This window comes from Lygodium microphyllum, chromosome 21 (assembly GCF_053477565.2).
Source record: "Lygodium microphyllum isolate KBCC chromosome 21, Lygodium_microphyllum_v1.1.10, whole genome shotgun sequence".
In the NCBI taxonomy this organism is placed as follows: domain Eukaryota; kingdom Viridiplantae; phylum Streptophyta; class Polypodiopsida; order Schizaeales; family Lygodiaceae; genus Lygodium; species Lygodium microphyllum.
This window is the reverse complement of record NC_141155.1, coordinates 120933609-120946337: the sequence shown is the minus strand read 5'-3', so window position 1 is coordinate 120946337 and position 12729 is coordinate 120933609.

The following is a 12729-nucleotide window of genomic DNA, read 5'->3' as shown; positions in this document are numbered from 1 at the left end:
CTTTTCATGAAACCTGCATACCATTATCTGCATTGTTTTGAGGAGATTCTCCTGATCTCAATTTTCCTGTCCATGGTGAAGAATGTGAACCACTGCTAGAGGACACTCCAGGTCCACTAATATTTTGTGACTGCTGCTGTGAATTATGTGCAGCATTACCATTTTGTGCATCTACATCATCAATCATATTTACTGGTTTATACCAGCTACTCATCTCATTAAAAAAAACATCTCTGCTCACTGTAAACTTACGAGTAGAAGGGTTATAGCATCTATACCCTTTTTGCTGTAGAGAGTAACCAATAAAGATGCACTTTTCAGCTTTTGGATCCAACTTGGATCTCAACTCATCTGGCACATGAACATAGGAAATGCAACAAAAAAAATTCAAATGAGAAATATCTGGTTTCCTACTAGTATACCTCTCCTCTGGAGTCATCCCATGTATTGCTGTAGTGGGAGTCCTGTTCATTATGTAGACTGCTGTAGCAACTGCTTCAGCCCAGTAAAAATCTGGCAAGTATTTTTCGTTGAGCATGGCACGAGATACCTCTCCAATATGCATGTTTTTCCTTTCTACAATTCCATTTTGTTGTGGGGTATGACTGCATGAATATTGCTGCTTTATGCCATGCTCCTGTAGGAACCTTGGAAAATCATTTGAGAGGTACTCTCCCCCTCCATCTGACCTTAGGTATTTTATTTGCAGACCTATTTCTTTTTCAACCATAGATTTAAGAGTTTTGAAATGCCCAAACACTTCACTTTTCTTTTTCATAAAATACACCTAAACTTTTCTGCTATAGTCATCAATAAAAGTGACAAAATAATGACAGCCTCCAAGAGATGCAGCTTTAGTAGTCCAGACATCAGAGTGGATTAATTCCAATGGCTTCTTACTCTCTTGAACATGTCTAGGAAATAGTTTCCTTGCCTGTTTTCCAAATTGACAAGCTTCACATACCTTATGTATTTCTGCAACCTTGAATTTAGGCAATCCTACAACAATATTTTGGGCTTGCATTGATTTAAGTTGCTGTACATTAACATGACCAATGCGTTTATGCAAGATATCAATATGTGCAACTACACTGGTCCCATGTGCAAACATTGCTACACTCAATTTAGGCATGTCTGCATCCAACGTAAACATTCTACCCTTCTTCTTTCCTTTTGCTATCAAGCGACCTTTATTTTTCATATCCTCAACAAAGCATCCACGAGAATTAAATCTGACCTGTACGCCCTGCTCAACCATTTGACCAACAGAAACCAGGTTCTTGGTGATATTCGGGACATGAAATACATCCGACAGGTATTTCTTTTTCCCATCCTGCATAGACAAAGGAATATTTCTAATCTGCACAATAGGATGTGCAGTATCATCACCAGTCTCCACAAATCCTAGTTTTTCCATTTTCCTTGCATCTTGCATCCATTCTGCATGACCTGTCATGTGGTTTGATGCACCTGAGTCAACATACCACACATCGTTGCTTTCTTCTGCACTTGTCACACAGAATTGGTCATGTTCTGCACCATAAACAAATACTCATTCTTGTCATCACCTTGTCTACTAGAAGATGCATAATTCCCTTGTTGCAATTTTTCATTCATGATGTCATTTTTCTTTTTATAGCAGTCTTTAGCCATATGACCCATTTTACCACAGTAGTAGCATTCAACATTGCTATTTGCATTTTGCCCTCTTTGCCATCCACCACGACCTCTTTGGCTCCCCCTGCCTCTAGAGTTACCACGCCCTCCTCCATAGGACTGGTTTTCTTGAGTTTGCTGCATATTCTGATTTCTACCACGGCCTCTAGATCGGCCTCCTGTACCTTAGCCTCTACCTCTTCCAGCATTTGAGTAGAAGATAGCTTCTTTTGAAGTTTCTCCTGAAGAAGATGCACCATCATTTCTCTGCTCCTCAGAAATTAGAAGAGCAATCAACTCCTCAAAATCAGGAAATCTTTCATGGACAAAAATCGATGTTTGGAACTGTGCATAATCCTTTCCTAGACCATTAAAGGTCTTAGAAACTAAATCATCATCTTCCACTGGCGACCCAATGGAAGCAAGTGCATCTGCAATCTTCTTCACCTTCATGTGGTAGTCATTGATGCTCATACTTTCTCTTTGCACATTGTGCAACTCTTGCTTGAGCTGCATTTTCATGGCTTGCGTATTTGTGCTATACATTTTTAACAAAGTATCCCATGCCTCCTTTGGCGTACTTGCATCCTGAATATGCACAATCATAGAGTCTGAAATACTGATAGGCAGCCAGTACATAACTTTTCTGGCTCTCTCATGCCATCCTTTAAATGCCTGTATTTGTTGTTGATTCGGAACATAAGGAAGAACTGGTTCTTCTTTGTTTCCTGCAACAAATTCCCAATATCCTTTTCCCATAAGGAAATTCATCATTCTAAACTTCAATGCTTGGAAGTTGTTCTTGTCAAGATTTTCAGTGACAATCTGTGAAAGAGAATTAGACGCCATTACAGAACACTGCAAAAAATTCTGTCACTGCAAAAAACACAGCTTCAGCCTCATAGGGGCGAATCTGCAAAACTGACGAAAGTGGTATTTGACCACACAGTCACTTCCTAGTGATGATTTTACATCAACGGGCAACAAGGATGATTCTGTAACTCCCAATGTCTCTGTGCACAAGCATATGATTCAATTTCTATGGTAACTTTTCACTGACCTGTAGAACAGTGGTTGCACAGCAAAAAATAGGGCCTTTTCCTAAGTGCGTGCGGAAAACTTTCGCTTCCAAAATAGACCCCGAAATGGCCTCAAACCAAAAAAACATATACTGCCCTCTTGCTTCACCGCAAAGAGCACCTCAATCTGAGACAATGCACTCTTGCACTTTCCGGCTGTGCTACCTGCAGAGACTTGCTCCCAAACTCGAAAAATGAAAGCAACACTGGTCCTCTTACCAGAACGCCGCGAACTTGGTTTGCTTTCTTGAGCTCCTTACCATGAACCAAGCTCTGATACCATGTTAAGATTGTGGGAGAGAAGGAAGGAGTCTCACTTGTAGCTTTCTTGCTTGCACAATGGGGGAATACACACACAGGTGGAGATTGAAAACAATTTTCCTCTTCTTAGTTGTGTGATCCAAAAAGAACTCAAGTACAAAGAAATAGAAGAACCCTATATATGGGTCTCAAACGAAACTCAACTAACTAAGGTGGCATACTAACTGAGCCACGAACTAGAGTAGATAAGGATAGCTGTCATCTAGCTATTATTCATGGGCGGTGTACCAACCGCATCTGCAGAGCTAACAAGTCGATGACATAAATGCACAAAGGTCACCCTGGCATATCATGAGTGGAGCTCGATATCTCAACAACCTCAAGAGAGGCCTATGCACACGTCCAAGAGTTAATTTGTGTTGGATAAATTTTTTCTTAGAATCCATCAATAGATCAAATATTCATTTCAATATGACTAGTATAATAAGTGTACCTATGCTCAAGTTTTTACAAGTATAGGTTCCTCTTATCTTAAGTCATGGTTTTGATATTCAATCTTAGTCTTTAACAATAATGAGACACCTTTTGTTAGTCTATTTTCTCCCCAATATAAGTAATAAGAATGAGACAACACTTCTATTTCAAGCATCAAAGGTTTTTCTTCTTCAAAGAATCTAAGTATAACTAAGTTATCTTTTTGTTTTGATTTTATGGTCTTGAATCGAGATTTATTTTCTATCCAAGAATGAAAATTCTCATCAAGATACTTTGCTAGACAATTTCCTAGTAAAATTCATTATATTTCTAACCCTTGCTAGCTTCATAGATCAATTTCTCTCTACGAATTAATTTTGTGAGATAAGTAAGATAGTACCAAACCAATAACTTAAATTTTTTATGAATTTATTAATCAATTATTTCGTTATGAATTTCTTAATCACATATTTCTAAGCATGGACTAGGTACTATCATAGGAGGGGTTATTTCTATTGGTTTTTTATTTTCTAAGCACTTATATTTACAAGGATCTTGGACTCCATTAGTTGTGATCTATATTTTTATCATTATTCAACTCATATTTCTTTTTTAAATCAAAATATTATCTTCAAAATATAAGGAGAACCCTTGGACTTGAGTTGGTGTGATGGAAACATCATTTGTACATGCTACTTCTCACCTAGCTCTAATGTCCCTTCATTTTGAGGACATCTTGTGCACACAAATTTTCCTAGCACATCCCTCGTCTTTCTTCTCCTTTGGGTATTTGTTAGCCTTCTAAGGTTTTTTGCATCCTCAAGTGAAGGCTTTGTTAAGATAGAAAGATAAGACTTAAGGAAGGTATTGAGTTTGGTCAAGTGAGAAGAAAGTCTTGATTTATGAGGAGTGAGATTTGGTAATAAGATGAAAGAGAAGATATAGTACTTCTAAACACCAGATTAGGGGTTTTTTAATGCATTCTTGGGTGTATTTAGAATGAAAGTAGGAGATATTACAAGGATAGAGGTAGTAATTCTAACAAAATTGTAGTAGGAAATGTAGAGGGGATTAGCAACCAAGTGTTTACATACCCTTCATCCATAACTTTTCTCTCTCTATCATCATGCATTTCAGATGTTGCGGCCCTATTTTGTTCCATTTCTTCCAATCAAATGATTTCATGATGAGGATCAACCATCTTTTTGTGATTATGAGTAGAAAACGAAGAGATGAAGTTTGTAATAGCCCATCATTCTCAAATATATAATTATTGTCCTTCTCCCCATACAATTCGTCTCTTTAGAGCATGTTGAATTGCCTTCCGTGGTTGCACACAAATTCCCAGGCTCATCAAATTTCCTTTGTCCGCTATGGGTAATTTTCACAACTCGTTGCACAACTTGTTTTCTCCACCCTGCATGAATAAGGGAGATAAGGAGAAAAGGTTGTATAAGGTTTAAAAACCTTAATGAAGAAGGAATGAAAGAAAGAAGGGAAGGAATAGAAAGAGAGGGGGGCGTGACAGACCATCATTAAACGACACCTCCCTCCCCTAATAATTTTTTTAATGATTAAATTATTTATGAACTCTCTTCCTCCCTACCTCCTATACAACTACCACCACCTACCTCCCCCCCCCCCCCCCCCCCTCTATTTTAATTTTTTAAACTTATATTACTAACTATTTCCTCCCCCCCCCTCATTCTTTGTGACACCTGCCATCCCACCCCCTCCTGTGTGTGTGTGTGTGTGTGTGTGTGTGTGTGTGTGTGTGTGTGTGTGTGTGTGTGTGTGTGTGTGTGTGTGTGTGTGTGTGTGTGTGTGTGTGTGTGTGTGTGTGTGTGTGTGTGTGTGTGTGTGTGTGTGTGTGTGTGTGTGTGTGTGTGTGTGTGTGTGTGTGTGTGTGTGTGTGTGTGTGTGTGTGTGTGTGTGTGTGTGAAATAGACCCCCCTTCTCTCCCTCAAGTAGGAAATTTTCTCTTCCTCTCCTTTTTTTAAAACAAAACAAAGAGAGAAATTGACATTCACCCTCTCCCCCTCCTACCAATTGTTTTCCTCCCCTTAAATTTTTGGGAATAAAGGGAGTTTAAACTTGCCCTCTCATCCTCTCTTTTCAAACAAATATCTTAGAGTTTTCTTGTACTTTCCTCCCTCTTAATTAACAAGTCAACCCCCCTTTTCCATTTTTGTGAATTAAAATTTTAAACTTTTAAATAACTCTTCCTCTCTCCCCATTGATTTAAAATTACACAAATCCCCTTGTGCCAACACACTACCACCTCCTAAAAAATATCCAATATAATTATAGACAATTGTAATTTCCTAGATAACACAAATAATTAGAAGTTTTTAGTAGTTGACACATAAGTCTTCCACAAAAAAAAATCTCTTCTCCCCCTTGCCACCATATGACACCTCAAAATTTCATGGCATAGGTAGGAGATCCTCCTCACCCCCCTTCCTCAATTATATAAATTGAGGATCAATTGAGAAAAGTGGATCATGAGAGACAAGTATGGAAAAGCTAGGATAGTTAGGGAAAAATGAACAAAAAGTGCTAGATAGTGTGAGTGTCAAGAGGAAGAAGATGAAGACTCTGTTATCCAAGCGCATCCCCAAGGCAAAGTCCACAACCCCCTTCTAAATCCATTTTCCTCCTCTTATTATGATCCTTCTCCTCTGTATCATGAAAGGCATTGGATGCGAAATGACATATATTGCTTCATCAAGGCCAATCATCTTTCTTATCTTTAAACCAACCTTAAGTGGATATAGTGGATGGAAAACCTAAAAATTGTTAAAATATTTATTTTTGAGAAATTTAGGATTAATCTTATTCTTTTCATAGGAGGAGAAAAATTTCTTCTAAATCATTATATTTTTTATGAAGTAACTAAAGTGATTCTAGTTAATAGAGTTATCATTCTAGGTCATCATGCCAAAATTATTATAAAGAAGGTTATCAAAATCTTCCTTTGCAATATAGACTCCTAGAAGGTTTTTCCAAACCTCAATTCTATCATACTATAGATTAATCAATTTCATGGGTGAATCTTAATAATAGGACCCTTTTCATAATATAATGCCTCTTGGCTATGGGAAGAAACATAAATAAAAGATGTTTCTTTCTCTTCTATTTGTGCAAGATCAATAACTCTTGAAAAACTTGCACTGAAATGTGAAAAGATTTCTATGCAATCTCAATAACATATATTAAACTAGTTCTTTACGCATTATAAACCAATACATTATGATTGACATTAATCATATCGTGTTAAGAGAAAAAATACATTGTCAAATAATTAAAACTCCTTGAGTTTGATGAGAATATTAAGGATGTAGAGACGAATGCTAAAGTCTAGATGAAATACATGAAGAATTATCTTTCAGCTCTATAGGGACAAGAACCTTGACCAAGCCATGTTAGCTAAGTTGAAATTAAAAGGGAAAGTTTATCTCTCATGAAAGTAGTGTTATTGAGATAGTAGACTTAAAGGCTGCTACTACTTGGGAAATAATAAAGAAAGTTGTGCATGGAAGGCATCTTCAGCCTTCCTATCTCACGACTTGAAGATCAAATATTTTTTCAAACTCAGCTAGTTAGGGTTTCCCAATTTTTGACCCTCAAAAAGTACACCCCACCCATAGATATTACTCAATAGGTGGCCAAGGATAAAATCCTCCCTTGGAAGTCTCAACTTAAAGCTATGTGACCCACAAAACTTCATGATGATTTAGTAAGAGCTAAGCCACTTAGCCTCTAAGTAAGGTCAAGGAATGAAAGATGAAAGGATTGATAATCACCCACCAATAAAGCATCCTGCACCTTCGTAAAAAGAGCACAAGGAAAATAACAAATTGCTATAAGAAAGAGGGCTAAAGTTAATGCAACCATTATGCTTATCCCATCAAATCAAATCAATGGCACTCAAAATAGGTGTTTCCACTACAATGAACCAAGCCATTATAGATCAAAGCTAAACTAGCCTCCTCAGCAATATCAATTTCATACACAAATAGATGTGCAATAGGCACAGAAAGAGAAAGGGTTACTTTAGTGACCCTCATACTTGATGATTCAAATATAGCTAAATTATCAAGATAAATCCTTCAAGATTTTGATAGATTGTGGAAGCACTTATTTTCTTATTTCTCCAAAGTGTGAATTGTTAAGGGGGGTTGATATGATTGCATTTTTTGTTACTTTTTTCCTAGATTTTTGTATAATTTTAATGATTTTTAATTGTTTTGGAATTTTTTGGGAGAGTTTTGGATAAGGATGAATAGGTTTGATAAGCTCATGATGTTTTTCAGTGTGGAGATATGATATGTTGATAGGTTCAATTGAGTGCCTTATTGGTTTGGTTGAGCTTCTATTTTGTTGTGTTTTCCTTCTATATGAGAAAATGGAGTGATGATTGATAGATTTTAAAAATTTTTGGAATATTATTGAATTATTCTTGATGGTTTTGAATTTTTGTAGTTGAGCTACATGCTTTCTTATGACTTTCTATAGACCCTCTGTTGACCATCTATAGAGCCTCTATCTCTATCATGTTTCTGTTCTGTATGCCTCTATAAGTGTTCTGTGGGATGAATGTGTAGATTGGGGCGGTTTTCTAATCTTTGGTAGAGATGAAGAAATTTTCAAAATAGCTCAAAGAAGTGGAAGAAGTAGTTCTAAAGACTCAAGTGAAGACCGAAGTGACAGTGACTCTGTTGAGCTACGAAAGGACACTTAGTGGCTCTAGTGACCTTTCATGTCAAACATACCTCTTGGGAAGGGTATCCATGACCAAAGAGGGGTTATGGATGATTATTATTGATTATTCCAATGTACTATTGAGAGAGTTTGTGTGTGTGTGAGATAGCCAATTATTGGTGCAAAACAATGTATCTATGGTGAGAGATTATGAAAAAAATTATGAAGACTATGAAACTATTGAAGATGAAATCTATGTAATGATTTCCATTCAAATTGGAGTATTCCTTTGTGTTTTTTTGTTCTTTTGATGAAGGATATGAAGAATATGTTGAAGTTTTGTTGTGATAAATCCGTGGGAGAATTGTTATATGTGAAGCTACATGAAGGTTTGAGAATATTGGTGTTGTTTTTTTTCTTGTGGTTGATTAAAATATGAAGAATATGCTTGTTGATTATACAAGATAGATTTTCTTGTAGTAGATGTCCCTTTTTCTTGGTATGTGTAAACGACAACTTTGCCCACCACTACCCCCATCCCTTCCAGCCCCCTGCTCCCCCCCACCCTTCCCCTTACCCTCCCACACCTTAATCCTTATCCCTTCCCCAAGTAATCATATCCCTCCACCTTACCTTTATCCTCCCCCCCCCACCAATAACCCTTTATCCCCCCTTCCATTAACATTACCCTCCCCCACCTTAATCCTTATCCCCGCACCCTTGACCCTGCTCATAACCCCTTTAAACCCCCCCTTTTGAAGCCCCTATTCCCACCTCGAGTCTCAAGATTGGTCTTGTGAGAATGCCCTTGCGTGGTGAGGTTTTTTTGACCCTACTCATAACCCCTTTAAACCCCCCCTTTTGAAGCCCCTATTCCCACCTCGAGTCTCAAGGTTGGTCTTGTGAGAATGCCCTTGCATGGTGAGGTTTTTTTGCATGATGATCATGCTTCATGAACATTCACCCGTGTGAACGCCCCTATGCAAGCTCCTTGTCAAGCAAGTGCAGGGTGGTGTGCTCGTGATTTACGGATGTTCGTGCGCGGAAGCGTGCGTGCTTGATTGCGTTCATGTGTATGTGTGTTGTAAGCCCTCGTTCATAGGGCAAGGATGCACGTCTTGTTTCGCTCGTGCCATGGAGTTGTCGTTTACACGCAGCTACCATCGGGTACCCATTGTGTCCCAATCCTAATTATTTTAATCCTTCACAATAAAAAAAATGAAAAAATCATTCAAACTTTGAAAAATCACTAAAATTTCAACAAATTTTCAAAAAAAAGTAAAACTCCAAAAAAATCCATTAAAGTTTTCCTCCCAATTGTGAATAGTCACAAATACATAAAAATTCAAAAAACACATTGAAAAATATTTATTTGCATTTAACGAAAAACAAAACAACTTAAAAAATGAGAAAATGCTTGGAAAATTTGAGAAATTTTACAAAATGTATGTTTAAATTTATTAAAATTTATAAAATTCTTTTTCATATTTTCAATGTTTGTGTAGCTATTTGGTTACTCAAATTTATTTATTTATTTATTTAAAATATATAAAAATAAAAAACAAAAAATAATAAAAAATAAATCATCCAATAGACCAATCGAAATGTTTCAAGTCCCATTTACATCAAATATGGCATAGCATCTAAAAACCAAAAATTTAGAAGATAGCCCAATACACAATTCCCAAAATTCTCAAGATTCAAACACTACACAAAATAAGATTGAAAAATGGAAAAACACAAAGATAAATTTAAAAAACAAAACATGAATAACAAAATAAAAACCCCAATACATGATCGATCACCAAAGTAACAAACCCTTCCTTGTCTCCCTTCTTTTTATTTTTTTACCATGGTATCAGTATTGGATTTTTTTCGTACTTTATAGTAGACCAATTTTCACCTAGTCGACCTATTGTTTTTGTACGAGGATTTTTATGTTCTACAACTTGTTTAGAAGTGGGATTTTACGCGTTAGATCTTGCAGTTATCCACACACCGCTAGGTTCTTTTTCTTTTTTCCTCCTTCACATGCACCGTAACACACATATAATTGTAACTAAAAATCAACTGACCATTGCACCCACCAAATAAATAGAATGCACCTCATAAAGTTTTAATTAAAATGAACTGACTGTTAATTTATAGAATGAACTCCACCATTGCATGAGCACATCACACCATAATCCACTTAATTTTGTAAATTAAAATCTATTCATAGTACATGTCCGCACTCGCTATATTTATTTTGATAGTCTGAGTTTATGGTTTAGTCTTGATTTTTTAATTATGTCTAGGATACGGCATGCATGGAATTTTAATTTTCTTTTAAGTGCCTAATTACAGGGTTTTCAAGTTCTTGTATGTCTGCATAATAAAGCTTTTGGTTACATATGTGCATAGGTCATGTCAAATTTTTCATAGGATGTGGATTGCTTGGGGAGGTGTGGTCTAGTCCAGTCAGTTTTTGTTGTTGATGTTTCCCTATTATATGTCTCAATGGTGGTATGTGTGGATTTTGCAAGAATACTTTCTCCTTTTATTGGTTTTTGTGTGTGTGTGGTGATCCAATGTGGTCTAAATGGCATCTTTTTTCACACCCTCACTTGTGATTCAGTACATACCATTACCAACCATGATTATTCTCTCCTTTTGGATGTTGACTGTGTTCATAAGGCTCATCTTCATCTCTTTTTGGCCTTGAAGTTCTCTCCAATGGATGTGAAAATCTATTACTCTTTTCTGGAGACTTACAAGAAGCTTTTGGTTTTGGTTTATGGCCATCTGTTCTATTTATCCCCTACTACTGTCAACAAGGCCTTGTTCCTACCATTTGCAGCTTCTACTATGCCTAATGGTAATCATTTATTATCCACTACAGAGATCCTTGCCTTGTTGAAAAAGGACACCTCTACTCCTTTGGTAGCTCATAATATTATCACCAATTCAAAGAGTATCAGTGTGGCACATATTTCCTCTCCCTCATGGAAGCAGTTATGCCAATTCCTCCAAGAACCAATTTATGTCGAGAAAGCCTACATCCAAGTGTTTGTCCCGAGAATTATTCACTACATCTATCAGAATCCTGGAGGGGGTTAAGCTTAATTAGACAACCTTTTTGTTGGCTAAAATGGATTAGCATGTCACGAAAGGTCAACTCGGTATTGTTTCCTATGGGGTTTTTCTACAAAAAATCATACAATTAGTACCTCCCCTAGGTGGCATCCGTGTGTCTAATCATGTTCCCTTTCGCATTAGTCTCCTCCTTTTATTCCTTCTCCTCCTATGGAAGCCAAATTTAGATTTACTATATGTACCCCTTGTTAGAATCATTCGAAAGAAGCGCCACACATATGGTCTTTCTGGTCCTCTCCATGTTCCAATCCCTATGGTACAGATTTCAATACATGAGGTGTCAGGTCACTCCCTTCCCTTGTTATTATCTTGTACCAACCTCCATGATTTCTATATGAAAGTGTACATCTCATTGCAAGACAAAATGGACTCTTTAACCAATTCGCTTAGCAAGGCTCTGGAGAATTTAACTTCTAAAAAGGCTACTTTGAGTGATATCCATAGACAAATGACTACAGCTATAGCTTTGATGGATTCAAAGAAATCCATGATAAAGGAGTAGAAGCTAAAGTTGCTACTTTAGAGGAAGAGAACATGTCCTTATCTAAAGAGATAATTGCAACTCTTGAGGAAACAATAGAATCAACTCGTAAGCTTGGTATATGTGAGGGTCAGTTGCAACATTCACAAGAAACTGTAGAGTCATAGAAGAAGTATTTTGAAGAACTTAACTAGAAAGTTGCTACTCTTTTTGTTTCTTTTCCAACCCCGATGATGTCTTCTCTGTTGTCTTGTAAGGAAGAGCTAGATCAGTTGTAGTAGAAAGCTAAATTGTGTGATGGGTTCTCTGCCAAGGTAGAGCATCTTTCAGGAACGTATGAATTGAGTTTTGGAAGATTTTGTCCACTATGTTGAATTGGTGTCACCTCCATCATCCTTCTAGATTAAGTATCATCAGCAACGCTTTGCATTGTACATTTCCTTGAGTAATGTGGACTTAGAACCTCCAGAGGATGGGTGGAAAAACATGTGGTCTACAAATGTACTCAAAGCATTATTTTTTAAACTTTTTGATGAATGAATCTCTCATGAGGCCTAGTTTTATCTTTTATGTATCTTAGAGGAGATTTGCACATCCTTGATGAGGAGGACATGAATCTTTATGTAGGGGATGTGATTTTGTAGCAGTCATATATGTAGATTCTGCTAAAATAACTTTGGTTGATGGAATGAAGAATTATCATCAGCACACATTATGGTGTAGGGGCTATGCTTGGCATCCTCCTTTGAAGGATGATGTTCTGGATCCTCGCTGTTGATAGAGTGTCTTTTATAAGTTAAATATTGAGTCATTGAGAGAGGATACCTTGGTACACTTGGCGACTCATTTTTGTTGGTATCTTGCTTTTACACATCATAAGTCTCATCTAAATACTTGGAAGAGTATTGCAAGGTTGATAATTAATCCTAATGAGGATGT